Below are 27,627 nucleotides of genomic sequence, written 5' to 3'. Positions count from 1 at the left end.
AAACAAGAAAACAATGGGCACCTATTAAATACATATTGAATCTGAGTTCCATATAATAAATGGGTGCAGTAGGAAACACACTACATATCAAGTAGAACAATGAAGAACAAGCAGTGTGTATGAACACCTGTCAGGTTGTGCTGCTGGGATCTGTAGTACTATGGGTTTCCGGACCCACACCTTCACAGGTCTTGTATAATTGAACTGGCTGGGTGTGGGGTTTCTCCAGCCAGCCAATCACCACAGGTCTGTTACGTATAAATAACAGCCGTCTGACTAGAGGGAGCTGCTTTCCTCATCCCCCTGTTGTTTGCATCCATGCATGTAGTTTTACAGGTGTGAACAGTGATGTGTGGTGTGTATTTGCGCAGGGTGCCGGACAAGTGGTGTGGTCAGTCCTGTTCCATTTGGATGCATTCCAGGATGTGTTGGTGTGAACTGTGTCTTGTGTGGCTGGATCATTTACCATCTTTGGGCTAGCTAAGTTCTTAGGTTCCAGCATAGGGCTGCCCCTATCGGGACAATCCCCATGCTTGCATGCAGGTACCATGTGGAAGTTTTTTTACTAGAGTAGAGATCCATGAGAAAACGATGACCCTTGAAGTGGGCTTTTGGGTGGTACTAGGCCCGTATGGGTAAGTCCTATGCAACGTTTGTGGCAGTGGGGAAGGTTGCCATCTTTTTTCTCCTCTGGACTTGTGCACTCGCCTTGCAGGCTACTGTAAGATGCAGTCTTCTGTATTGAGGTGCACAATTGATTACTCCCTCCTGTTTATGGTGGGTGTGCATTGGTGTCAGACCCATAGGAAAAGTCCTGCAACCTGTGTCTGTTAGAGGAAGGGCTAATTTTTTTTATCCCCTAAGGGTCTAGAGGCCCTTTTTTTCTAAAGGGGAGGTACTGTTAGGTTGTGTTGCTTGGATCTGTTGTTCTATGTGGTTTCCAGGAGCACATCTTCACAGCTATGGGATAATTGACCTGGCTGGGTGTGGAGTTTCTCCAACCAGCCAATCCCCTTTGGTCTGCTACAGATAAATACCTCCTGCTAGAGGTTGTTGGTCATTTTACTCATTCTGTGTATCCCCACTCAGTGCTGGGTGTTATGCTTGTTAGCCTAAAGTGTTTCTCTCCCATTCCCTGAGGACAGTCTGGATACACGTTGTCCCCATCTGTATCTTATGCGGACTCCCCATCGCTTCTCCTTTTACAGGTGCAGCCTCTAGATGTATGATGTCATGTCTGGTCAGATGGATGATTCCTGACGCAGTTCCCTGTATGTCAGTTTGGTGTCTGGCTCTCTTTTCCCTTGGTGTAAGGACATTTGGATTAGCAATTGTTTAATAGCTGTGCGCATCTGAATTGGGTTACTGTTCTGTGTGGTTTGCATTACCTGGTGTGTTGGTGTGAACAGTGATGTGTGCATTGAGTCAATGCAGGTGGCCAGACATGTGGTGTATGAACTATCCTGTACTGTGTATAGGTGTGAACAGTTATGCGTCTTGTGTTTGGTGCATCTCTCCAAGTTCCTTATCAGGGATAGCCAGGTCTCAGATGAAGATGATGGGGCCATTATTATTGGGGTACCTATCCTGCTTTTAGGTAGGAGTGCCCCCACTTCCCCTGATTATTTAAGGGTCAAGTTTCCTTCTGTCTTTGCCTGGAGTGGTGTAATTTGTCCTTACAAATGTGTGTTTGAGATTTTACTAGGATACCATTTTGCATCTGTGCTGAGGCACGGTGTTTAAATGTGCTGCACAGATGTAACAGCACCTCTGACAAACCAAAAATCAAAGACTGACATATCTCACAAATACCAAAGTTAATGGCCCCATTAAAAGCAATGGGTTGCAGGCAACCCCCACAGTGATTTTCATGGAAGGACTTGAAATATAAGCCCTTCCTTGAAAAGCATCCCTAGCTGCCGTAAAAAATAAAAAAAATATATACCTCACCTCTCTGCCGCTGTCGGGACTCCGGCGCGTCTTTTCCCGAGGTGTAGACACTGCTCTGAAGCACTTTGCGCTGGCCAGGGATTTAAAAATCCTCGCCTCCTGAAAGTGCTGTGCCTGATTGGCTAAACACTCAGCCAATCACAGGCAGCGCTCAGCCATTCATTGAATGACAGCTGAGCACTGCCTGTGATTGCTCACAGTGCTCAGCCAATCAGAGGCAGAGCTGACAGCGACGGCGGAGAGGTGATGTATTTTTTTTTGAGCAAAATAGAACATGCTGCAATTTTTTTCTGCAAGCGGAAAATCACAATTAATTCCCGCTTGTGTACAGGAAAAAGTGCTTTTCCATCACATGTTATGGACGGTATTTGCTGCGGAACCCAGGGGCGGTTGCCGGCCTCGGATTCCGCAATGCAAATCCAACCATGTGCAGCCGGCCTAACACTCTTTAAGATATTGGCAAAACCTGCCCCGATAATAAATATCCTTCTCTATTAAAAAATAAATGTGTAATAAAAATATTTTAAAAAGTATATTTATATGTAAATATTTTTAAAGATTTTTGTTACATCCAGAAAAAAATGTGCCTATTGTAACACTCTATATGGTTCCTTTGCACTAGTCACGAAGTCCACCAGTAAGTATAATTCTATATATTAAGTAATTTTTATACGACTTTGCCTTCATAAAACACTATTTTTTAAAAATAATTTCAAATATTTGTGAATACGTGTGTGTGTATACATATACATAAAGGCAAACATAATTCTGGGATGTTTTAGGAAAAGCATAGCATCTAGAACATTTGGAGGTAATTACTCCCTCTACTTTTCTTCTTCTGGGCACCCCACTTTAAAAAAGACATAGACAAACTGGAGCAAGTTTAGAGAAGAGTTACCAAGATGGTGAGCAGTCTGCAAATCATGTCCTATGAGGAACGGTTAGAGGATCTGGGAATGTTTAGCTTGCAAAAAAGAAGGCTGAGAGGAGACTTAATAGCGGTCTAGAAATATCTGAATGGTTGTCACAGTGCAGAGGGATCAGCCCTATTCTCATCTGCACAAGGAAAGACTAGAAGCAATGGGATGAAACTGAAAGGGAGGAGACACAGATTAGATATTAGACAGCGAGGGGGATCAATGAGTGGAACAGGTTACCACGGGAAGTGGTGACTTCTCCTTCAATGGAAGTGTTCAAACAGCGGCTGGACAAACATCCATCTGGGATGATTTAGTGATCCTTCACTGAGCAGTGGGTTGGACCCGATGACCCCGGAGGTCCCGTCCAACTCTATTATTACATGATATAATACTAACACTTTTTCTAACAATTAGCATGATATATCGTGGCATGTTTTTTTTTTTTTTTTCTTAATACTAAATGGTAATCGAAAAATATTATTTTAACAACATATGCACTACAAAATAAAATGTAACAAAACATGTTAGAAACTGGAATTTAGCATTTGGATGAAGCATATGGTTGTCACTTCCTTAAAAAAGAATACAATCAACAATTTAGACTTTTTCCTACAGTATGGTGGAGTCACATTTAACACTTAGTGACACTTCATATTTCTTTTAAAGACATTTTGATGATGTTTTCCAAGCTTTTATACATTGATGATATAACTAAAATGTATGTATATTCCATTTGTGACAATATTCCATGCAATTAAGGCAATGCGAAATTTTCGAACTTTGTGACAAATTACACCACTTTAATGAATATATGGTTAGGAAAGGACATGCTTTATAGTGTTATTGCAAGCTAATATGCATGCTATATTTTTTACATTTATATGAGAATGATACTGTAATGTTTAAATGTAATTTGCTGCATTTTTTAAGGTCAGAACGCAACATTCTCTCATGAAACCAAGACTGCTCTGCATCCCAAGAAGAGATAAATGGTGGAATGGGTGAGACAATGCCTGTGAGAGATAGCACTCCAGAAGTGTATTTATGGCCCATTTAAACACACAAACATAATCTTTCAATCTATTTACATAAAGTGTTAATGACTATTAACCCATCATCTTCATTTGCATATAAAAGGGCCTCCAGGAGCTGTTTGCAAAGTCCAGTGTGTGATTAATCACATGCCCAGCTGTGCACACAGCTGCATTGTTCTGCTCTAGGTTGCCAGCAGATTACATTGTTATCTGCTGACTCCTGTGGAGATAACAGAATGTGGTTTACTGAGAGATAAATGTGTTTGCTTTACCTCTCAGTAGATGAACCATGGATTTTAAGTTCACTTTAAAATCATTTTTCAAACGAAAACTGCACGATGCCCGCATTTACATGTAACGATTATCGCTCATTTTTGGTCATTTGAACTAATTTTGAGTGATAATCATTACATGTAAAGGGGCCTTTAGATGATGAAGCACAGACAGTTCCCAGTTCTTGTTTAGTGGCTGATATAAACACATAAATCACAAAGCTCTCCTTCAGAGCAATCAAGTAAAAGTTTCCCCACATTTCAATTGTATAAAGTAGACGTGGTGGGAGAAGAACACACACAGCATGGAGAGAGCAGACAATGTGGAATAAGAAGCAGTGACCATGATGAAAAACTTTGATGAAGACCAGTTGGATAATATTGGTGCTGCTTTGGCAGCTCGCCTTGGTGATTTAGCAGATAATAAGCATTGGCCCTGTGTTCCTGTCCTATATACTATTATAGAATTGTTTTCCTGCTCAGATCATTAACCATTTACAGGTGATGATCTGATTAATCACTCTAAAGATTAGGTCTAAAAACAGCATAATTCATCAGGTAACCGCCCCCCCTTCCTCCCCCCCAGCTTCATCAGTGGTGTCAACATCATATACTTATGTACCAAACGAATCTATTCCTTACTGGTCCAACCAGCAGCAGACTAATCATGGTTACCCTCAGTCCACATCATACCAGGGTCATTACTCTTCTACTCTTATCTGGTTCTCCTCAATAAGCCTATAACTACATCTTATTAGAGATGAGCGAACGTACTCGGTAAGGCTGATTTCGCAATCGAGCACCGCGATTTTCGAGCACTTCACTACTCGGGTGAAAAGTACTCGGGGGCGCTGTGGGTGAGTGGGGGGTTGCAGAGGGGAGTGGGGGGGGAGAGGGAGAGAGAGCTCCCACCTGTTCCGCGCTGCTATCCCCGGCTCCACCACGCCACGCCACGCCCCACAGCACCCCCGAGTACTTTTCACCCAAGTAGTGAAGTACTCGAAAATCGCGGTGCTCGATTGCGAAATCGGCCTTACCGGGTACATTTGCTCGTCTCTACATCTTATCATAATAACACTTATCACTGTGGCCAGTATACCTCCATGTATTCAACAGCAACAATTACCGCAAGCATAACTCACAGCACCCCTTCTACATCTACGTCTCCTTATTCAGCTACAAGACATCAAATGTAGAAATACGTGATGTAAAATTCTAACAATTACAGTGCTGTGCAGTGTAAAATATGATTAGGAAACATTTTTTTATAAAAGGAAAATCATTTTATATAATTTCTTAAAAAATTATTTTTAACATATGAACATATGGTAGACTATTGTGTTTAAAGTATTAAAAAAATAATGCTGTTTATGAAACGCGTTTATTAATGTGCCGGAACATGAAACTTAGGCATTGTTGTTGCAATATGTGTCACTTTTGTGAATTGGTGATGACCTGCATAGATGATGAAATGGTGACCCACAAGTATGGGTGTAGACATATTCACATTAAACAACACTAACATTACCAGTAGAGATGAGCGAGCACCAAAATGCTCGGGTGCTCGTTATTCGGGACGAAATTTTCGCAATGCTCGAGGGTTCGTTTCGAGTAACGAACCCCATTGAAGTCAATGGGCGACCCGAGCATTTTTGTATATCGCCGATGCTCGCTAAGGTTTTCATTTGTGAAAATCTGGGCAATTCAAGAAAGTGATGGGAACGACACAGCAACGGATAGGGCAGGCGAGGGGCTACATGTTGGGCTGCATCTCAAGTTCCCAGGTCCCACTATTAAGCCACAATAGTGGCAAGAGTGCCCCCCCGCCCCCGCACTGTCAGCGTAAAGATCGTTCTCCTCTGCCATAGCTGTAACAGCTGTGGCAGAGAAGAACGATGTTTGCCCATTGAATTCAATGGAGCCAGCAATACAGCAGGTTCCACTGAAAGCAATGGGCTGCCGGCGTGCGCGGGGATGAATTGTCGGGAAGGGCTTAAATATATAAGCCCTTCCCTGCAATTCATCCAGAAATGTGTTACAATAAAAATATATACCGGCGTATAAGGCGACGGGGCGTATAAGACGACCCCCCAACTGTCACCTTATACGCCGGCAATACAGTGGAGCAAAGAATAAAAATCATTACTCACTTCTTCTGACGTTCTGCGGTGCTCCTGCAGGCTGTCGCTCCCTCCTTGTTCCTGGCAGAGCATTGCTTTCTGGACGCAGGGCTTGAAATCCCCGCCTCCAGAAACACAGCCAATCACAGCCATTCAATGACATCATTGTCATTGGCTGTGATTGGCTGAAGGCACGTGTGTTTCTGGAGGCGGGGATTTAAAGCCCTTCGTAGAGAAAGCAATGCTCTGCCGGGAACCAGGAGGGAGCGACAGCCTGCAGGAGCAGCGCAGAACGTCAGAAGAAGTGAGTAATGATTTTTATTCTTTGCTCCACTGTATTACCGGCGTATAAGGTGACAGTTGGGGGGTCGTCTTATACGCCCCGTCGCCTTATACGCCGGTATATATTTTTATTGTAACACATTTCTGGATGAATTGCAGGGAAGGGCTTATATATTTAAGCCCTTCCCGACAATTCATCCTGCGATCGCCGGCAGTCCATTGCTTTCAATGGAGGCGGCTGTATTGCTGGCTCCATTGAATTCAATGGGCAAACATTGTTCTTCTCTGCCACAGCTGTTACAGCTGTGGCAGAGAAGAATGATTTGTCTTCTATATGTTCTCAATGGGGTCGGCGCTGCTGCCACCGGCCCCATTGAGCGCATATAGAGAAGAGAACAGAAATCGCAGATCGCACATAGGTGCAATCTGCGATTTCTATGGCCTAAGGCCTTAGGGTGACTACCCACTAGCGTTTTTTTTCCCTGTGAAATTCACAGCATTTTTTTCTCTGCAGGGGTCTATGGGACTTGTAATGTTAAAATCGCGATCGCGCAAAATCGCGATTTCGCGGTAAATTGCGATTTTGCGCGATCGTGATTTTAACATTACAAGTCCCATAGACCCCTGCAGAGAAAAAAATGCTGCGAATTTCGCAGGGAAAAAAAAACGCTAGTGGGTAGGCACCCTTAGGCCTTAGTCAGACGGGCGTTTTTAGCTTTGCAATGGTATCGGACACATGAGCGCTTTTTATGCGCTCGTCCGATAAATTATAGAACAGAAATCGCAGATCGCACCTATGTGCGATCTGCGATTCCTGTTCTCTTCTCTATATACGCTCAATGGGGCCAGCGGCAGCAGCGCCAACCCCATTGAGAACATATAGAAGACAAATAATTCTTCTCTGCCACAGCTGTAACAGCTGTGGCAGAGAAGAACGATGTTTGCCCATTGAATTCAATGGAGCCGGCAATACAACCGTCTCCATTGAAAGCAACGGGCTGCCGGCGAGCGCTGGATGAATTGTCGGGAAGGGCTTAAATATATAAGCCCTTCCCTGCAATTCATCCTAAAATGTGTTAAAATAAAAAAAAATTGTATACTCACAGAACGCATCTGTGGCGAGCCGCGGGAGGGGCAGATTTTAATACTCGGGTGACACCTAATCTCGCCAGCCACTCACTGCAGGGGGGTGGTATAGGGCTTGAACATCGCAGGGGGAAGCTGTAATGCCTTCCCTGTCTTTCTATTGGCCAGAAAAGCGCGCAAATTTCTCAGGGAAGAAAATGAAAGTGACTCGAACATCGCGTGGTACTCGTCACGAGTAACGAGCATCTCGAACACCCTAATACTCGATCGAGTATCAAGCTCGGATGAGTATGCTCGCTCATCTCTAATTACCAGGCTTTTTTTAAGGAAGGTAAAATAGGCCCAGACAATGCAATGGCTAAATAAAATTATAGCATACAAATAAAATATATTCTAACAAAATATACACATCTAGAGCTATGAACCATAGACTCTATGACATGTGCACAGATACTATGGATTATGCATTCTTCAAAATACATTACATATTAATACAATTACTTTGTATGGATATGTATATATATATATATATATATATATATATATATGTGTGTGTGTGTGTGTGTGTGTGTGTATATATACATATTAGAGTTGAGCGAATGTACTCTGTCGAGCTTGATGCTCATTCGAGTATTAACGTACTCGATGGTGCTTGTTACTCGAACAAGCATCAAGCCGTGTTCGACCCCGCCCCAGTTTTTGGCTCCTCCCCGCTGTGACGTGCCTGTTTTGGCCCCTCCCCATTGCGACACAGCGCGTCAATGGCAAATTTTTTGTCTGGCAGACAGGAGAGAGAGAGACACAAACCAAGGGGGAAAAAAAAACCCAGGACCCGGCGTCCCACATACAAAAATGCTCGAGTCTCTCATTGTAGCCAGTGGGATTTGTTACTCGAGTAGAGCGCTCGAATTTTACGAAAAGCTCAACTCGAAAAAAGTGGACCCGAGCATTTGGGTGCTCGCTCATCTCTAATATATATGTATTTACTTTTTGTTTAGAATATTATATAGGATGTTCTAAAAAATACAATGAGTTGTTACAATTAAAACACTTTTTATATATATTAAGACATACGGTTTTAAGTGTTTTATAAGGAAAATGTAAGCCTGAATGATGATTAGGCAGAAAAGCGGCATGGGATCTCAGTAATAAGGGTTTTATGTATCTTACCTTGGCTTGGCTGCATTTTAGAGTCAAATGAGATAATTCATGGAAGATTTCTGAATATCTGCCCCAGTAACAGCTGGCTTGACAACAGTTTCAAATTGGCCAGTGTGAAAATAGCGGGAAGAAAAGGAAAGGAACAGCTGGCCTAGCAACAAGGTCTGATTGGACGGCGGTTAAACGACAGGAAGGAGTGGAGCTATAAGAAGTTTGGAGTTCGGCGATGCATCAGCAGTTGAAGAACTCAAGTCAAAGCTCTTGCTTCTGTCACAGTTCCTGGATCTCCTGTGAGAAAGGAAGGTCTACTACAGCAGCTGATCATCAGAGCAGAAGAAGGAAACTTAGGGAATTTCCTGTAAAAAGCCAGGATGCCTGTGAGGCTGTTAAGAATGTTACCATGATTAGAAGTATACCCAGACAGACTGAAGGCCCAGCTCATCAGAAAGGGGTTTTAGGATGGTTTTCTTTGTGCCTAAGTTCAAAGGACTCAGCTGCAAATGGATTAATAATTTAATTTTAGTAAATGCACATCTTGCTGTGGTTCAAAAGAAAATTGGTAAAGAAATATAAGAAGGCAAATTTGCAGGTCAGTTTGATACCCCATTTTCAATGTTCATTTTATATTATTCCCTTTATGGGTGGTACCGAAGAAAGAACCTAACTCTTTTTGGTTGATTCACCATTTGCCTTACCCAAAGCAATTTTCATTGAATGATGAGATTGACCCTGAGCTAACGATAGTGAAGCATGCATCATTTGTCTCTGCTTTGGTTTTATTATGGCGCTTTGAACAAGGTGCCTTGCTAGCCAAAACACACATCAAATCAGCTTTTAGGTTGTTGCCAGTGTGGGAGATATCCTATATGTATTTTCTGTTGTCAACTGTGAATATACTGTATTTTGTCTATAATGGTCTGAAACTCTGGGGGAAGTGAAGATCACCCCCCACCACCACCTCCACAAGAATTTAAGGAGCAGTGCCTATTGTTCCAATATTGGTTAAACCGGTTCTAACTGGCAGACACCTATCTAGGAATGTTTGTCTTGGACAGCAGAGAGGAGAAACAGGATGTTCTCCTCATGAGACCAAATTCAAGAATGAACTGAGCATGCTCACTGAAGTCCCTCCCAGATGGATGACATCACAAGCTACCTCACAAATACCTCCCTCTGAGGACAACCAATCAGCACGCTAAATAATGTAACTGTACACTTCCTGTGTTGAAACTTATTTAAGTTTTACCCGCGCTTAATAAAGCTAGAGATTCTTTTGGGGCACATGATGTAGACGTGTGGTCTTTGAAAGGCTCTCCAGGCCTGTACACATATTATTTAATTTGGAAACGCACAGTATATCGAATAGCGAATTTTGCGCTAACAAAATTTGGAGGCACCGCTGGGATAATGAAGATACAGAGATATGAAGATATTTCATCGTTATCCGGACACAAGGGGACTTCGAAGCAGAGACGGACAGATAATGAGCTCAAACAAGGTAATAAGCTATTCTTATACCTATATCATCTCTCCCTCTCTGCTATGATCCGCCCCAGGCCGGGTGAGTTGAAATATGATAAGTCTGTATCAAAAGAACAATAAGTAGATATACTGTGTGGTTTTTATGTTGTCTGTGAAGTAATGTCCTGAGTGTAAGAAGGTGTGAGCTATGGGGGGTTTTGTATTGTCTCTGTAGTAGTGAATGGTGTAAACAGACTGTGCAGGTTAATAAGGAACAAAGAAAGTGTAGTATAACTTGTTAAAAGAAAGCAAAAAGGAAAGTTGATAAAGTTGATGTGGGGGGAGGGGTGCACATGGAATGCTTGTATTTGCCATGTTGGCATACCTCAACTCAAGGGAATTTGGGCTTGGAGTAAAGATGTGGGCGCGCCAGAGGTTCTGCTCCGATTATGGCTTGGCCAAGCAGGATGTTGAGGTTCCACAATGTGGTGCCAAAAGTACAGATCTGTGCCATGAGGTGCAGGAGTAGAGAATCTCAATTAATTAAGGATTTTTCCAATTACGACAAGATGGGCAGGGGTGAAATTGTAAGTGCTTATTAGTGGTAAGCCAGACCTGTGTCGTGAGGTGTGGGAAAAATCAAATGACTCGCAAGCAAATTCAATGAGATGATGTTTGTAAACACAACTGGACACACAAAAATGGGAAAGGAAAAAGCAAGTCAATGAGTTAAGGTTGAAGGTTTAACAATGAACGGTGATAATGGTTGTTATCTGGAGTGGTGAATATAAGTATGTGGGTGGAAATGGGCATAAGCTGTATTGTGTTTGTCATTGGATAGCCTATTCTGAACAAAATATGTAAAAACCGCGGTACATAAGAGTTTTTCTTATATATATACTTTGTTCAATATGGGAAGTCCTATGAACAGTAAATACAATCCCAGTTTCTACTTCACATGAGATACTTATCAGTCTGTGTATGAGTGAGTGAAAACCCCAGTGAGTGTGAATTTGTGTGTATAAATGAAGGGCCCGTATGAAAGTTAGATTGTGTTATATGGTGTGTATACTGTTCGGTAACCAGAAATGAAATGAGGCAAGAATGACCAAACGCTGAGCCAGACCACAGGGGGTGGAGCTAGGTGATGTAAACAGATAGGAGGGAAGAACAATAAGAAGAGGTTTTGCTCCACCCTCAACACAGACCTGCCTAGGAGAGAAGTGTGTCTCCATTTAAGTGGATGTTGGTATATATATGTATATTGTGATAATGTATAGAGGGAAGGTCACTCTTAGACTCCATGTTAAGTCTCTCACTTGAACAAATGTAGGTGACCAAAGGAGGGGCATCTAATTTTATTCCTGAGGGTAGTTGTGTGAGATAATAGTCCAGGATAACCACAGTATATATATATATATATATATATATATATATATATATATATATATATATATATATATATATATGTTCTTGGAGTATGTGGAGTTTTAAAAATATTGAGTTGTATTTATTTTGAATATCATTGAATTAAGATACTAAAATGAGATAATTGTGTACTTGAGACACCTGATAAGTACTTTAGTCAAATTAATAACAAAAGTTCTATTTTAGAGTGTATCTCATTTTCAATTAACAACAGTATTTTACATGAAAATCGTTACATTTGAAAAATAAGTAAATTTTTAATGACAGAATTTGAAAATATCCCGAATGGTATCAGGGATACTAGTCCCTTAGTAAACCAGTAGTTAACCATCATTGGTGCAGTTGTCATGGTTGCAGATTGTAATAACAATATTTCCTCTCCTGTTTGCAGTACGTTTTCGTACAGGTACCAGAGATGGTGTTGGGCCCCTAACGTCATGCTTCCTCAAGGGGTCCTAACAATAATGTTCTAACTGCCATGGTTAATGTAAATCTTGAGTTTTACCCATAGATGGTTCCAAATATCGGCAAAATGGACAAGCAAAACAGGCTATGCAGTGGTAACCGACAGAAAGAGGTAATTGTACAAAAACCACTCTTTTCCTCTTGAGACTCTCAGTTACTCAGGAAATAAAGGTGATGGCGCTCACTGAAATATGTAAGCTGGCTGCAGGTAAGACTGTTTGTGTCGGCACCGACTTAAGGTACACATTTGGAATCGTACACGATTTCACATCTTATGTGGCGCAGTGGAAGTTTCATGGGGTCCTTGAGTAAGCCAATCCAGAATGCAGAAGCAGTGTCTTTGTTCTACAAGTTTTTAGCTCTTTCCGTACAGGTGACTTATCATCAAAGTCCAGGCTTATGCCAAAGAGACAACTACTGAGGCTGGAAGGAACCAGAGAGCAGGCACCGCAGCAGCCTGACTTCCCTTGAATGAGGTAACGGCTGGTAACCTGCTTGCACCTGAAACAGGTGTAGATATTTCTCTGTTGCTTGAATTACAGGAACAGGCCTCAAAAGAAGAAAAAGGAGGAGTGGAAAAGCGAGCGGAATGCTACTGGGGTCTGGCAGAAAGGTAAATGCCTGTGCCTCCCCTGCACGCTGTGCTCCATGAAGTCACACTTGATCTATGAGCTAACCCATTCATCCAAGGAGGTAATGTGTGGTATGGTGTCTTCTGCTTGGCTTACCCCAGGGTTCAACACTGCTGCAATAGGGTTTGTACACGGGTGCATGATATGCGCCCATTACAATCCAGGCCAATTGGTCAAGGTACCTTCTCGATGCGAGCCAGACTATCTGTATCAGTGACTGCAGAATGATAGCATACAGCTACCACAGGTAGGTGTTTGGAGTTGTTGGTTTGCATAGACCTCTTTTCATGTTATTTGGAGGCGTGGCTTGAGAAATAAAAAAAGTAAAAAAATAAATAAAAATAATTTTTAACACGCCAAAAATATGACCTAAGAATATGTTTTATGAAAGTAATTTTGAATATTTGGGTACACCAGAAGTAATAATAAATAATAAAGGTAAACATTTTATTAGTCATCTACTTGGTTAGAACCACGCCTAAATATAAGACTAAGTTGAGTCCCTATGAAGGTTTTGTTTGGTAATGCTGCTGTAATAGGCCTATTCTTATTCCAGGCCAAAAAGGAGGGCCTTACCTCCCATGTGATTGCCTAACATCAGGAGTTATATCATCTGTCACTCATAAATGTGTATTCTCCGTGTTTCCAGATCAAAATGCAAAGAATCCTTTCAAGTACTGTTAACCACTACGATCACAGTAAAACCTCAAGAAAAGCTAATTTGGGTTCATGTCAGACATTGAATAAAGATAATCAAGGAAGGAGACAAATGTGGCCCATAATCCTTTGTTATATGTAGGACCCTTGCGGTCATTGGGCTGTCATTTTCTCTTCTTCCTCATAAGGGTAACAGAAGACGTACATCCTATGAAGAGGGTTATTAATGTTTCATATGTAATGTGCAGAGGCGTAACTTGAAGCTCCCGGGCCCCGATGAAAAACTTGGAACCGGACCCTGAACTGTAATGCTTTACTCATAGTACTAGGGTCCCTATATGAAGAAGAGAGGCCTTATGGGCCCCCAAAAGGCTCCTGGGCCCGGGTGCAACCACATCCTCTGTATCCTCTATAGTTACGCCCCTGGTAATGTGTCAAAGATCAGAAAAATGTCAACAGATGCAATAAGGTAGCAGTAAGTGTACCAATGTTTCAGCCATATTGTGTAATCAGACCAATGTTAACATGTAACAAACAAGATAACCTGAGATTACACTTGGAAAGCCAGTCACATTCAACATGTTGTATGTCATCTAAACTATGAACAAGGTGGCTTATGCAGAAAACGTAAAATAAAGATCAATCTTTCAGGAGCCATCTACCTAGAATACCGTTGGGAAACTGTACCGTGTTGTGAGGTATTTTCCTTATCCTGGACATCACCCAGCAGTAGGAAGGGATAAGGCAGGAGGCATTTCCCATGGCGGAGGTGACAGCTAGGGTCCCCTGTAGGCGGTAGGGAAAGGCCCGAGAACACAAATAGGAAGGAAAAACTATCCAGGAGAATGAGAATACGCACAACAAAGGAGGGAATTGTGGAAGATATCCTATATGTATTTTCTGTTGTCAACTGTGCATATACTGTATTTTGTCTATAATGGTCTGAAACTCTGGGGGAAGTGAAGATCACCCCCCACCACCACCTCCACAAGAATTTAAGGAGCAGTGCCTATTGTTCCAATACTGGTTAAACCGGTTCTAACTGGCAGACACCTATCTAGGAATGTTTGTCTTGGACAGCAGAGAGGAGAAACAGGATGTTCTCCTCATGAGACCAAATTCAAGAATGAACTGAGCGTGCTCACTGAAGTCCCTCCCAGATGGATGACATCACAAGCTACCTCACAAATACCTCCCTCTGAGGACAACCAATCAGCACGCTAAATAATGTAACTGTACACTTCCTGTGTTGAAACTTATTTAAGTTTTACCCGCGCTTAATAAAGCTAGAGATTCTTTTGGGGCACATGATGTAGACGTGTGGTCTTTGAAAGGCTCTCCAGGCCTGTACACATATTATTTAATTTGGAAACGCACAGTATATCGAATAGCGAATTTTGCGCTAACACCAGTGTGTCCAACTCTCTGGGTTTTCAGTTTGAGAATAAAGTATTCTTTGATCTAGCTTTAACCATAGCTTGCTCTTTATCATGTGTTTGTTTGAGACTTTTGCTTCCTTCTTAGATTGCGTAGTAAAAAAACAATTCCCGAATGGGGGGGGTGATACATTATCTGGATGACCTCTTGTTTGTTGGTCCTCCTAATAAGGCAGATTGTGAAGTTTTAAAGGGTTTTTGTTTGAGGGTGGAATTTTTTTGTCCCCCTTGGCTGCAGTGATCTAAGACAGATAATGCTGGTCATGGTGCTTTGATTAAAATTAATTGTTTAAAATGTTTTCAATTTTCCCCAGTTTCATTGTATCTTCATTGATATAAGTAGAGAACCACAAAAAAAGAGGTCCTGCACTTTCTAAATGGGGCAAGGTAGAGAAGGTAGAGTACTTCAAATACGTTCCAGTTCGGATAACTTACTTTTGTAGGAGGTCCCCTCCTTGGAGACCCCTCAAGATGGAGAAATAAGCCTTAAAGTCCACAAGTAATTTCTCCAAAAGTGGTCCAAAAAAGGTCCAAAGGAGGTCCAAACCGTATTTGTAGATGTAGTAATGTTATTTATTAAAGATATAAAAAACAAAAAAGAGCTTGTACATACATGAGGGATATAAGCAAGTGGAAATAGCAGATGTGATGCATTTCGGGCTCCTACACATCACTTTGTCAAGCTTACTGATATGATACCATGGTTTCTTTTACAGTTTAAAATTTCCAGGGGCCTCCTACTCTCAGTGACATCACATGTCACTAGCGCTGCATTCCACCCATAAAAAGAGTGCAAGCGCTGTAGCTCGAGAGTATAGAAATGTACATCATATGTGGAGACATAGGCTCATGGAGTCTCCTCCTTCCAGTGACGTCACGCTTCACCCCCTCTGTGTTCCACCCTTAGTATAAGTGTCTACACTGCATTTCATGCGCCCAAACACACAAGCTGCATAGAGCAACATGTGATCCATGATGCCATCCTCCCATGCCACACTCAAATCAGGCACTGCGTGATGATGGTTCACTCCCACGCTTTCATGAAGACGCCAGAACACACGAGACCTAATCATTGCCATGTGATCCCAACGTCACCATAACGGTAAATTAACAGTGCCTATGTACTAAGGAGTAATGCTTCACTCTAAAGCTACATAATAACATTTATAGGTCTCCGACAAAGGACAATATGTTAAAGAATATGCATCGTAATTAGAGAAGAGCAAGCGCACTCATCCGAGCTTGATGCTCGTTCGAGTATTAGGGTGTTCGAGATGCTCGTTACTCGAGACGAGCACCACGCGGCACTCGACTCCATTACATTTCCATCCCTGAGAAATTTGCGCCCTTTTCTGGCCAATAGAAACACAGGGAAGGCATTACAACTTCCTCCTGTGACGTTCCAGCCCTACCCCACCCCCCTGCAGTGAGTGGCTGGCGAGATCAAGTGACCCCCGAGTATTTAAATGAGCCCCGCCCGCGGCTCGCCACAGACACAAGCTAAGAGAGATCAGGGAGAGTGCTGCTATAGGGACAGTGTTAGCGTCTACAAGAACCCTAATGGTCCTTCTTAGGGCCACAGCTCACCTAGTGCACTACTGTTGTGGGTGCTGGGAGCAGTTTGCCTTTTTTTTTTTTGGTATATCGGGCGTGCAGCCCCATTACAGCTATAGCGTTCTCAGGCTGCAGTCTGTACTAAGTAGTATAGGGGAAGTATTGGTGAGGCAGGGACAGTGGCAGTGTGGAATCCTGTCTACCTGTGCATTTAACTCCGTGGTTTCTGGGAGTTGTAGTATCTTAGCATTGCACTGCAAGGCCTGAGTTCAGCCTTCAGTGTCATTTTTTGCTGGGGGCAGTTAGTGTAACGTAAGCGCTCTCTGCATCCAAGTGCACGTTTAAAAAGCACTAATATTTTTCTCCACTCTGTGTTACCAGACAGCTGCCGGCGCAGTGTACGGTGCCAGACAGCCATAGAGGGAGAGTCCAATACACGCTCCATTGCCTGCATTGCATTGGAAAAAAACTAACTTTTAAAAAGGACTTCTGTTTTACGTCTGCTTGTAACCCAGTGCACATTACTGCATGGCCTGTGGGACTGGAGGTGAATCTCAACTGCATAGTGCACTGCTAGTCCTGCTTGCATCCTTCCTTATAATTTATCTCTGGCTTCATTTAGCGTTATATTACCGCTGGCAGCCAGCAACTGCGCGGCAATAATTCACAAACATTTTTACACCGCTCTGTCTCTGCTCGATTCTTAATCCAGCATGCTGAGGGGTAGGGGTAGGGGCAGAGGACGTGGACGCGGTCACGGTCGAGGCCGCGGAGTCCCAAGTGAGGGTGTGAGCATAGGCCAAGTTCCTGGTCCAGGTGAATCGCAGCCGGCTGCTGCGGGAGTAGGAGAGAGGACAGTTTCTGGGGTCCCCACATTCATATCGCAATTTTTGGGTCCACGTCGTAGACCTTTATTAAAAACCGAGCAGTGTGAGCAGGTCCTGTCGTGGATGGCAGAAAGTGCATCCAGCAATCTATCGACCACCCAGTCTTCTACGCCGTCCACTGCTGCAACTTTGAATCCTCTGGCTGCTGCTCCTCCTTCCTCCCAGCCTCCTCACTCCATGAAAATGACACATTCTGAGGAGCAGGCAGACTCCCAGGAACTGTTCTCGGGCCCCTGCCCAGATTGGGCAGCAATGGTTCCTCTCCCACCAGAGGAGTTTGTCGTGACCGATGCCCAACCTTTGGAAAGTTCCCGGGGTCCGGGGAATGAGGCTGGGGACGTCCGGCAACTGTCTCAAGAGCTTTCAGTGGGTGAGGAGGACGATGACGATGAGACACAGTTGTCTATCAGTGAGGTAGTAGTAAGGGCAGTAAGTCCGAGGGAGGAGAGCACAGAGGATTCGGAGGAAGAGCCGCTGGACGATGAGGTGACTGACCCCACCTGGTGTGATAAGCCAACTGAGGACCGGTCTTCAGAGGGGGGGGCAATTGCAACCGCAGGACAGGTTGGAAGAGGCAGTGGGGTGGCCAGGGGTAGAGGCAGGGCACGAGCGAATAATCCACCAACTGTTTCCCAAAGCACCCTCTCGCGCCAAGTCATCGTGCAGAGGCCAAGGTGCTCTAAGGTGTGGCAGTTTTTCACGGAGACGCCGGACGACCGACGAACAGTGGTGTGCCACCTTTGTCGCGCCAAGATCAGCCGGGGAGCCACCACCACCAGCATGCACAGGCATATGATGGCCGAGCACCCCACAAGGTGGGACGAAGGCCGTTCACCGCCTCCAGCTTGCGCCACTGCCTCTCCCCCTGGGCCCCAACCTGCCACTGAGATCCAACCACCCTCTCAAGACACAGGCACAACCGTCTCCTGGCCTGGACCCACACCCTCACCTCCGCTGTCCTCGGCCCCATCCAGCAATGTCTCTCAACGCAGCGTCCAGCTGTCGCTAAGAGAATCGTTGGAGCGAAAGCGCAAATACGCCGCAACGCACCCGCACGCTCAAGCTTTAAATGTCCACATAGCCAAATTGATCAGCCTGGAGATGCTCCCCTACAGGCTGGTGGAAACTGAGGCGTTCAAAAACATGATGGCGGCGGCAGCCCCGCGCTACTCAGTCCCCAGTCGCCACTATTTTTCACGGTGTGCCGTCCCAGCCCTGCACAACCACGTCTCATGCAACATCGTACGCGCCCTCACCAACTCGGTTACTGCCAAGGTTCACTTAACAACAGACACATGGACAAGCACAGGCGAGCAGGGCCACTATATCTCCCTGACGGCACATTGGGTGAATTTAGTGGAGGCTGGGACCGAGTCAGAACCTGGGACCGCTCATGAACTACCCACCCCAGAATTGCGTGCCCCAGATCGGTGCTGGTGCCCCAGATCTGCAGCGGTGTATGCCACCTCCACTAAACCTTCCTCCTCCTCCTCCAACGCAACCTCTACCTCGCAATCAAGACTTGTCAGCAGCAGCACGTCACCAGCAGTCGGTGTCGTGCGGCGCGGCAGCACAGCGGTGGGCAAGCGTCAGCAGGCCGTGCTGAAGCTACTCAGCTTAGGAGAGAAGAGGCACACGGCCCATGAACTGTGGCACGGTCTGACAGAGCAGACCAACCGCTGGCTTTCGCCACTGAGCCTCCAACCGGGCATGGTCGTGTGTGACAACGGCCGTAACCTGGTGGTGGCTCTGCAGCCTCACGCACATGCCATGCCTGGCCCACGTCTTTAATTTGGTGGTTCAGCGGTTTCTTAAAGGCTACCAACACTTGTCAGACCTCCTCGGCAAATATTTATCTGTTACAATTCTCATTAAAGCATTGAAACTTCCACCTGAGCCTATTGTTTTTTAGACTGGGCTGCCTTCAGGCCTAGTTAAAAATTAAGCCACGGTACGCTAAGCGATTAATGGGTTTCACCTGCCCTCTGGGTTGGGCATGGGCAATTTTTCTGGGGTACATTTGTACTGTCGGTACAACAATTTTTCGGGCCCTCTCCTACAATGTAATCCAAGTAATTTTTATGGGCTTCGCCTGCACTTGGTACACCACTGTGTCTGGGGTTGGCCTACACATTTGCTACAGAAATGTAACTCTGTTCTGCCTACCTATACTTCTGCCACAGTAATGCTACAGGGATCTGACTATACTTCAGCAACAGAAATGTCACTTCGGTCTGCCGATACTTCTGCTCCTGAAATGTTACCTTGGTTGGTGTATACTGTTACTACTGTAATTTTACTAATACTGGGCTCTGCCCATAATGCTTCAACGGAAATGTTACTGGGGCAGGTCTATACTGCTATAACAGAAATGTAACTAATAGTGGGCTTTGCCCATACTGCTTCTACGTTACTGTTGCTGGGGCCTGTCTATACTCCTACTACTGAAATCATACCAATGCTACGCTCTCCCTACACTGCTGCCAGGGAAATGTGAATGTGCTGCTTTGTCTCTACTGCTTCTACGTTGCTGTTGCTGGGGCCTGACTATACTCCTACTACTGAAATCTTACCAATACTACGCTCTCCCTACACTGCTGCCAGGGAAATGTGAATCTGCTGCTTTGCCCATACTGCTTCTACGTTACTGTTACTGGGGTCTGTCTATACTGATACTACTGAAATGTTACTGGGGTCTGTGTATACTGCTGCAAATGAAATGTTAGTGGGGTTTGTGCATACTCTTACCGCTGAAATGTTACTAATTCTCGGCTCTGCCTATACTGCTGCTACTGCAATGTTACAGGGTAGTGAAAACGGAGGCTTCCCAAACACATGATGGTGGCGAGGCCACGCTACTAGGCTCCACAGGCGCGACAACTTTTCAGCGACGCGGTCACTGGGAAGGTGCATATAACCACGGACACGAGGACAGGACACGTACTGCCTCAAAAACTTTCCCTATGAAAACATTCTTGGCCAAAGCCCACCTGCATTTAATCTGACGTTACCTCAGCTGTGCTGGGCAATGCAATGGGATTTATTTATGTATCGCCGGTGGCTTCCTGGGACCCACCCATGCTGTCGGTCCACACGGAGTTGTAACTGCATGTGTCTACTTATAAAGAACCCCAGTCTGACTGGGGCATGCAGTGTGGGTCGAAGCCCACCTGCATTAAATCCGACGTTACCTCAGCTGTGCTGGGCACTGCAATGGGATATATTTATGTACTGCTGGTCGGTTCCAGGGAGCCACCCATGCTGTGGGTCCACAGGGACTTCACATAGGGGATTTGTACCTGCCTGTGTCTATGTATTAAAAACCCTGGTCAGGTTGGGGCATGCAGTGTGGGCCGAAGCCCACCTGCATTTAATCTGACATTACCTCAGCTGTGCTGGGCAATGCAATGGGATTTATTTAAGTACCGCCGGTGGCTTCCTGGGACCCATCCATGCTGTTGGTCCACACGGAGTTGTAACTGCATGTGTGTACTTATAAAAAAACCCAGTCTGACTGGGGCATGCAGTGTGGGCCGAAGCCTACCTGTATTTAATCAGGCGTTAGCTCTGCTGTCCAGGGCACTGCAATGGGATTTATTTATGTACCGCTGGTGGGTTCCAGGGAACCACCCATGCTGTCGGTCCACACGGACTTCACATTAGTGTGTTGTAACTGCCTGTGTCTATGTATTAAAAACCCTGGTCTGACTGGGCCGAAGCCCACCTGCATTAAATCTGACGTTACCTGAGCTGTGCTGGGCACTGCAATGGGATATATTTATGTACCGCCGGTGGGTTCCAGGGAGCCACCCATGCTGTCGGTCCACAGGGACTTCACATAGGGGATTTGTACCTGCCTGTGTCTATGTATTAAAAACCCCGGTCAGGTTGGGCATGCAGTGTGGGCTAAAGCCCACCTGCATTTAATCTGACGTTACCTCAGCTGTGCTGGGCAATGCAATGGGATTTATTTATGTACCGCCGGTGGATTCCTGGGACCCTCCCATGCTGTCGGTCCACACGGACTTCCCAATAGAGAGTTGTACCTGCCTGTGTCTACTTATAAAAAACCCAGTCTGACTGGGGCATGCAGTGTGGGCCGAAGCCCACCTGCATTAAATCTGACGTTATCTCAGCTGTGCTGGGCACTGCAATGGGATTTATTTATGTACCGCCGGTGGGTTCCAGGGAGCCACCCATGCTGTCGGTCCACAGGGACTTCACATAGGGGATTTGTACCTACCTGTGTCTATGTATTAAAAACCCCGGTCAGGTTGGGCATGCAGTGTGGGCCGAAGCCCACCTGCATTTAATCTGACGTTACCTCAGCTGTGCTGGGCAATGCAATGGGATTTATTTATGTACCGCCGGTGGCTTCCTGGGACCCTCCCATGCTGTCGGTCCACATGGACTTCACAATAGGGAGTTGTACCTGCCTGTCTCTACTTATAAAAAACCCAGTCTGACTGGGGCATGCAGTGTGGGCCGAAGCCCACCTGCATTTAATCTGACGTTAGCTCTGCTGTCCAGGGCACTGCAATGGGACATATTTATGTACCGCTGGTGGGCTGCCTCCAGGCCTAGTTACCAATTAAGCCACATTAACCAAAGCGATTAATGGGTTTCACCTGCCCTCTTGGTTGGGCATGGGCAATTTTTCTGACGTACATTAGTACTGTTGGTACACCAATTTTTTGGGGCCCTCACCTACAGTGTAATCCTAGTAAAGCTGACGTTACCTCAGCTGTGCTGGGCAATGCAATGGGACATATTTATGTACCGCCGGTGGGTTCCTGGCACCCACCCATGCTGTTGGTCCACACGGAGTTGTAACTGCATGTGTCCACTTCTAAAGAACCCCAGTCTGACTGGGGCATGCAGTGTGGGCCGAAGCCCACCTGCATTAAACATGACATTACCTCAGCTGTGATGGGCAATGCAATGGGATATATTTTTGTACCGCCGGTGGCTTCCTGGCACCCACCCATGCTGTCGGTCCACACGGAGTTGTAACTGCATGTGTCCACTTCTAAAGAACCCCAGTCTGACTGGGGCATGCAGTGTGGGCCGAAGCCCACCTGCATTAAACATGACATTACCTCAGCTGTGATGGGCAATGCAATGGGATATATTTATGTACCGCCGGTGGGTTCCAGGGAGCCACCCATGCTGTGGGTGCACACGGAATTCCCATTGCGGAGTTGTACCTGCCTGTGACTATTTATAAAAAACCCCGGTCAGACTGGGGCATGCAGTGTGGGCTGAAGCCCACCTGTATTTAATCTGACGTTAGCTCTACTATCCGGGGCACTGCATTGGGACAAACTACAGGAGCAATACAGCGCTAATGAGATGTGCACACCTACGCTACCATAGGAGTCCGCTGTAGGCCCGCGATTGCTGAGGGTTTGTGCAGAGGCCTATGTCCTTGGTGCAGTGAAATTCCGCTTCCTGCCTAGGATTGCTGAAGCTGTGGGCCGAGGCCTATGTCGTGGGCGCGGTGCAAGTCTGCCATGTTTGGCCGCTCAGATCAATTTTTTGTTCATGTCTTGGGCTTCCTAGGACCCCCCTATGCTGTTGGTGCAAACTTAGTTCCCATTGCGGTGTTTGACCTGTCTGGCAGAAAGACACTGGCTGACTTGGGTATAGGGCAGAGCGCTGACGGCTTTCCCCTTGCAGTGTCGATTGAGCTATGCGACACCTTGACAGAATGAATACTGTGTGGCACATGGATTCCCCATTGCTATGCCTACGTTTGCAGCTCCTGACGGAGGTGGCACAGGATTGGATGTCTCATTGCTTCTGTACAGCATTGTGGGTTATCATCCCGCCCCTTTTAAAGAGGGTCACTGCCTGGCCTTGCCAACCCTCTGCACTGTGTGCCTCTGGTTCCTCCTCATGGCTGATGCACTTATAAATAGACATGAGGGTGGTGTGGCTGTGAGGCCAGCGTGTGGCATGAGGGCAGCTGAAGGCTGTGCAGGGACACTTTGGTGTGTGCTGTGGACACTGGGTCGTGCGGGGGGGGGGGGTTGGGCAGCATGTAACCCAGGAGAAGAGGCAGGGGTGTGTCCCGCAGGCAGTGATTGTGCTTAGTTGAAGGTAGTGTGGTGCTTAGCTAAGATGTGCCTTGCTAATGAGGATTTGTCCGAAGTAAAAATTGGTAGGGGGGGGGGGCACTCTTGCCGCTATTGTGGCTGAATAGTGGGACCTGGAAACCTGAAATGCAGCCCAGCATGTTGTCCCTTGCCTGCCCTATACGTTTCTGTGTCATTTCCAGCACTTTCTTGGGTTTTGCAGATTTTCACCAATGAAAACCTTAGAGAGCTTCGGCGATATACAAAAATGCTTGAGTCGCCCATTGACTTCAATGGGGTTCGTTACTCAAAACGAACCCTCGAGCATCGCGGAAAGTTCGACTCGAGCAACGAACACCCGAGCATTTTGGTGCTCGCTCATCTCTAATCGTAATATATAATCAATTTTTGGAGAGTCAGTCCTGCAGAAAACACCCACTAAAAACAATTTATTTAAAACAATAATGCACATATTATCTGGTTATAGGTCCAGCAGCTTTCCACTGCATGGGTTTCAAAGGTCGCAAGGAAGCTTCACCATCTTTGGAATTAGGAACGTTATCTGGGTGTAGCATTCAGCCGAAACCCTTGGGTTAGTCCTTTTTTTGTATCATTTTTGTTATTTGTGCGCACGTACTTTAATTAATAGAAGATCCACCTGACAGCTGTTCTCATAATTTCAATTAATTGATATAAGAAACAAGAATTGTGGTTCCTTCTAAATGCATGAGGATGGTTCCTCACTTTTGCACTTTCAATTTTCAGCTGTGTTACAAAAATTTTTGCAGGTCTTAGGCTTGCAGGGTGCTAGATTAACCCTTTCCAGTCCAATGACGGGCTCCACAGCTCTGATGTCGGGACTGGCCCGACACTGCAGTGCAGGAGTGGATCTGCACCCGATCGTCAGACACATCGGGTACAGATGCATTCCTGCACTGGTCCTCATCGAGGACCTCCGAGGAGAAGGCAGAAAGGGTTTTTAACCCTTTCTGCCTTCTCCTTTACACATTACATAGCGCTCAATTAGCGCTATGCAATGCATAGATTCCGGTCGGCGATCATGTGACCGCCGGTGTTACCTGACCCCCGGCGGTCACATGAACGCCGAGCCGGGAGCCTGCACTGTGGGAGGACCTGCTTACCTGACCGGCGTCTTGCACATTCTCCTTCTGTCTCCCGACCCGGCGATCATGTGACTGCCAGGTGCCACATGACCCTAGCGGTCACATGATCGCCGAGCCGGAAGGCAGAAGGAGAATGCGGAAGATGCCGGACAGGTAAGCAGGTCCCTCCCTGCACCCTCCTGAACTCTGTCAGTTCAGGAGGGTGCAGGGAAAATGTATTTTTTCTCACCCATTCTCCCCAGCTCCAATTTATTTGGAGCTGGGGAGAATGGGTGAGAAAAAATAAATGGATTGGAAAGGGTTAACATCTCATTTTTTTCTGCATAAAGGCAGCTACTGAGGCCTCGTTACTGAGCTTTCAAGATAGCCAAATAAAGAAACTGGGCTGATTGGGTCAGCTCGTTTTCAATTATACGTTAGACTGAAAATGATTGTCAATTGAATTATTTCTCTTTTTTAGGTGGAGTCAAAAAAATAGTTTGGATTGTCAGACACTCTTTTGTTCTTTGGGCCTGGAAGAGGGCAAGAAAAAGTCCTCATTTAAGTTATTACATGGTTACTTGAGTCTATAAGACTAAATCTTGGTCTGAGTTATTACATGGTAATTGATATTTGGTTTATGGTATATTTAATACCGTCACAAAGGTTAATGGAGTTGTGGTTCCCGGAAAAGGATTGGGGGGCTGGGAGTGTCATGTAATCTTAAAGAATATGTCCAATCAATCCAATCTGTGATGTCTGCAGTACTCGAAAATCTCATCTGCTGCCATGAGCCCCAACAACAATTAGAAATATTTTTATAATTAAAAAAGCGTGATCCTCAGTGCACTGCTGAAGAACATGTACATACTTACCATCAACTGTGCCCGCACAGAAAAATTGGTTACAGATTCAGCCACTAGAGATGAGCGAGCACCAAAATGCTCGGGTGCTCGTTACTCGGGACGAAATTATCGCGATGCTCGAGGGTTCGTTTCGAGTAACGAACCCCATTGAAGTCAATGGGCGACTCGAGCATTTTTGTATATCGCCGATGCTCGCTAAGGTTTCCATTTGTGAAAATCGGGGCAATTCAAGAAAGTGATGGGAACGACACAGCAACGGATAGGGCAGGCGAGGGGCTACATGTTGGGCTGCACCTCAAGTTCCCAGGTCCCACTATTAAGCCACAATAGCGGCAAGAGTGGGCCCCCCCCCAACAACTTTTACTTCTGAAAAGCCCTCATCAGCAATGGATACCTTAGCTAAGCACCACACTACCTCCAACAAAGCACAATCACTGCCTGCATGACACTCCGCTGCCACTTCTCCTGGGTTACATGCTGCCCCCCCCCCCCCCCCCCGCATGACTGAGTGTCCACAGCGCACACCAAACTGTCCCTGCGCAGACTTCAGCTGCCCTCATGCCACGCCACACTCATGTCTATTTATAAGTGCGACTGCCATGAGGGGGAACCGCAGGCACACACTGCAGAGGGTTGGCATGGCTAGGCAGTGATCCTCTTTAAAAGGGGCGGGGCGATAGCCCACAATGCTGTACAGAAGCAATGAGAAATATAATCCTGTGCCACCGCCATCAGGAGCTGCACACGTGGGCATAGCAATGGGGAACCTATGTGCCACACACTATTCATTCTGTCAAGGTGTCTGCATGCCCCAGTCAGACCGCGGTTTTTTATAAATAGTCACAGGCAGGTACAACTCCGCAATGGGAATTCCGTGTGCACCCACAGCATGGGTGGCTCCCTGGAACCCACCGGCTGTACATTAATGTATCCCATTGCAGAGCCCATCACAGCTGAGGTAACGTCCGATTAAATGCAGGTGTGCTTCGGCCCACACTGCATGCCCCAGTCAGACTGGGGTTCTTTAGAAGTGGACACATGCAGTTACAACTCCGTGTGGACCCACAGCATGGGTGGGTGCCAGGAAGCCACCGGCGGTACATAAATATATCCCATTGCATTGCCCATCACAGCTGATGTAACGTCAGCTTTTATGCAGGTGGGCAAAAAATTAATTGGATTACACTGTAGGCGAGGGCCAAAAATTTGGTGTACCAACAGTACTAATGTACGTCCGAAAAATTGCCCATGCCCAACCAAGAGGGCAGGTGAAACCCATTAATCGCTTTGGTTAATGTGGCTTAATTGGTAACTAGGCCTGGAGGCAGCCCAGTTAAAATAAAAATTGGTTCAGGTGAAAGTTTTAACGCTTTAATGAGCATTGAAACATATAAAAGTTGTTTACAAAAATTATATGACTGAGCCTTGTGGGCCTAAGAAAAATTGCCCATTCGGCGTGATTACATCAGGTTTCAGGAGGAGGAGCAGGAGGAGGAGGATGAATATTATACACAGATTGATGAAGCTAAAAGGTCCACGTTTTTGATGGTGATAGAGAACAATGCTTCCATCCGCGGGTGCAGCCTACGTATTGTTTAGGTATCGCTGCTGTCCGCTGGTGGAGAAGAGAAGTCTGGGGAAATCCAGGCTTTGTTCATCTTGATGAGTGTAAGCCTGTCGGCACTGTCGGTTGACAGGCGGGTACGCTTATCCGTGATGATTCCCCCAGCCGCACTAAACACCCTCTCTGACAAGACGCTAGCCGCAGGACAAGCAAGTACCTCCAGGGCATACAGCGCGAGTTCAGGCCACATAGTAACATAGTAACATAGTAACATAGTATGTAAGGCCGAATGAAGACATTGTCCATCTAGTCCAGCCTGTCTATCCTACTGTGTTGATCCAGAGGAAGGCAAAAAACCCCAAGGCCAGAAGTCAATTAGCCCTTTTGGGGAAAAAATTCCTTCCCGACTCCCTAATGGCAATCAGACTGTTCCCTGGATCAACCCCTAATAGTTCCTACCTGCCTATATTCCAGGATTGCACTTAACCTAATATTTATATCCTGTAATATCCTTCTTCTCCAGAAAGACATCAAGTCCCCTTTTAAACTCCTCTATGGATTTTGCCATCACCACTTCCTCCGGTAGAGAGTTCCACAGTCTAACTGCTCTTACAGTAAAGAACCCCTTTCTGTGTTGGTGATGAAACCTACTTTCCTCTAATCGTAGCGGAT

The sequence above is a fragment of the Eleutherodactylus coqui genome, chromosome 12 (genome assembly GCF_035609145.1).
Source record: "Eleutherodactylus coqui strain aEleCoq1 chromosome 12, aEleCoq1.hap1, whole genome shotgun sequence".
Lineage (NCBI taxonomy): Eukaryota > Metazoa > Chordata > Amphibia > Anura > Eleutherodactylidae > Eleutherodactylus > Eleutherodactylus coqui.
Note: the sequence above shows the minus strand (reverse complement) of the source record.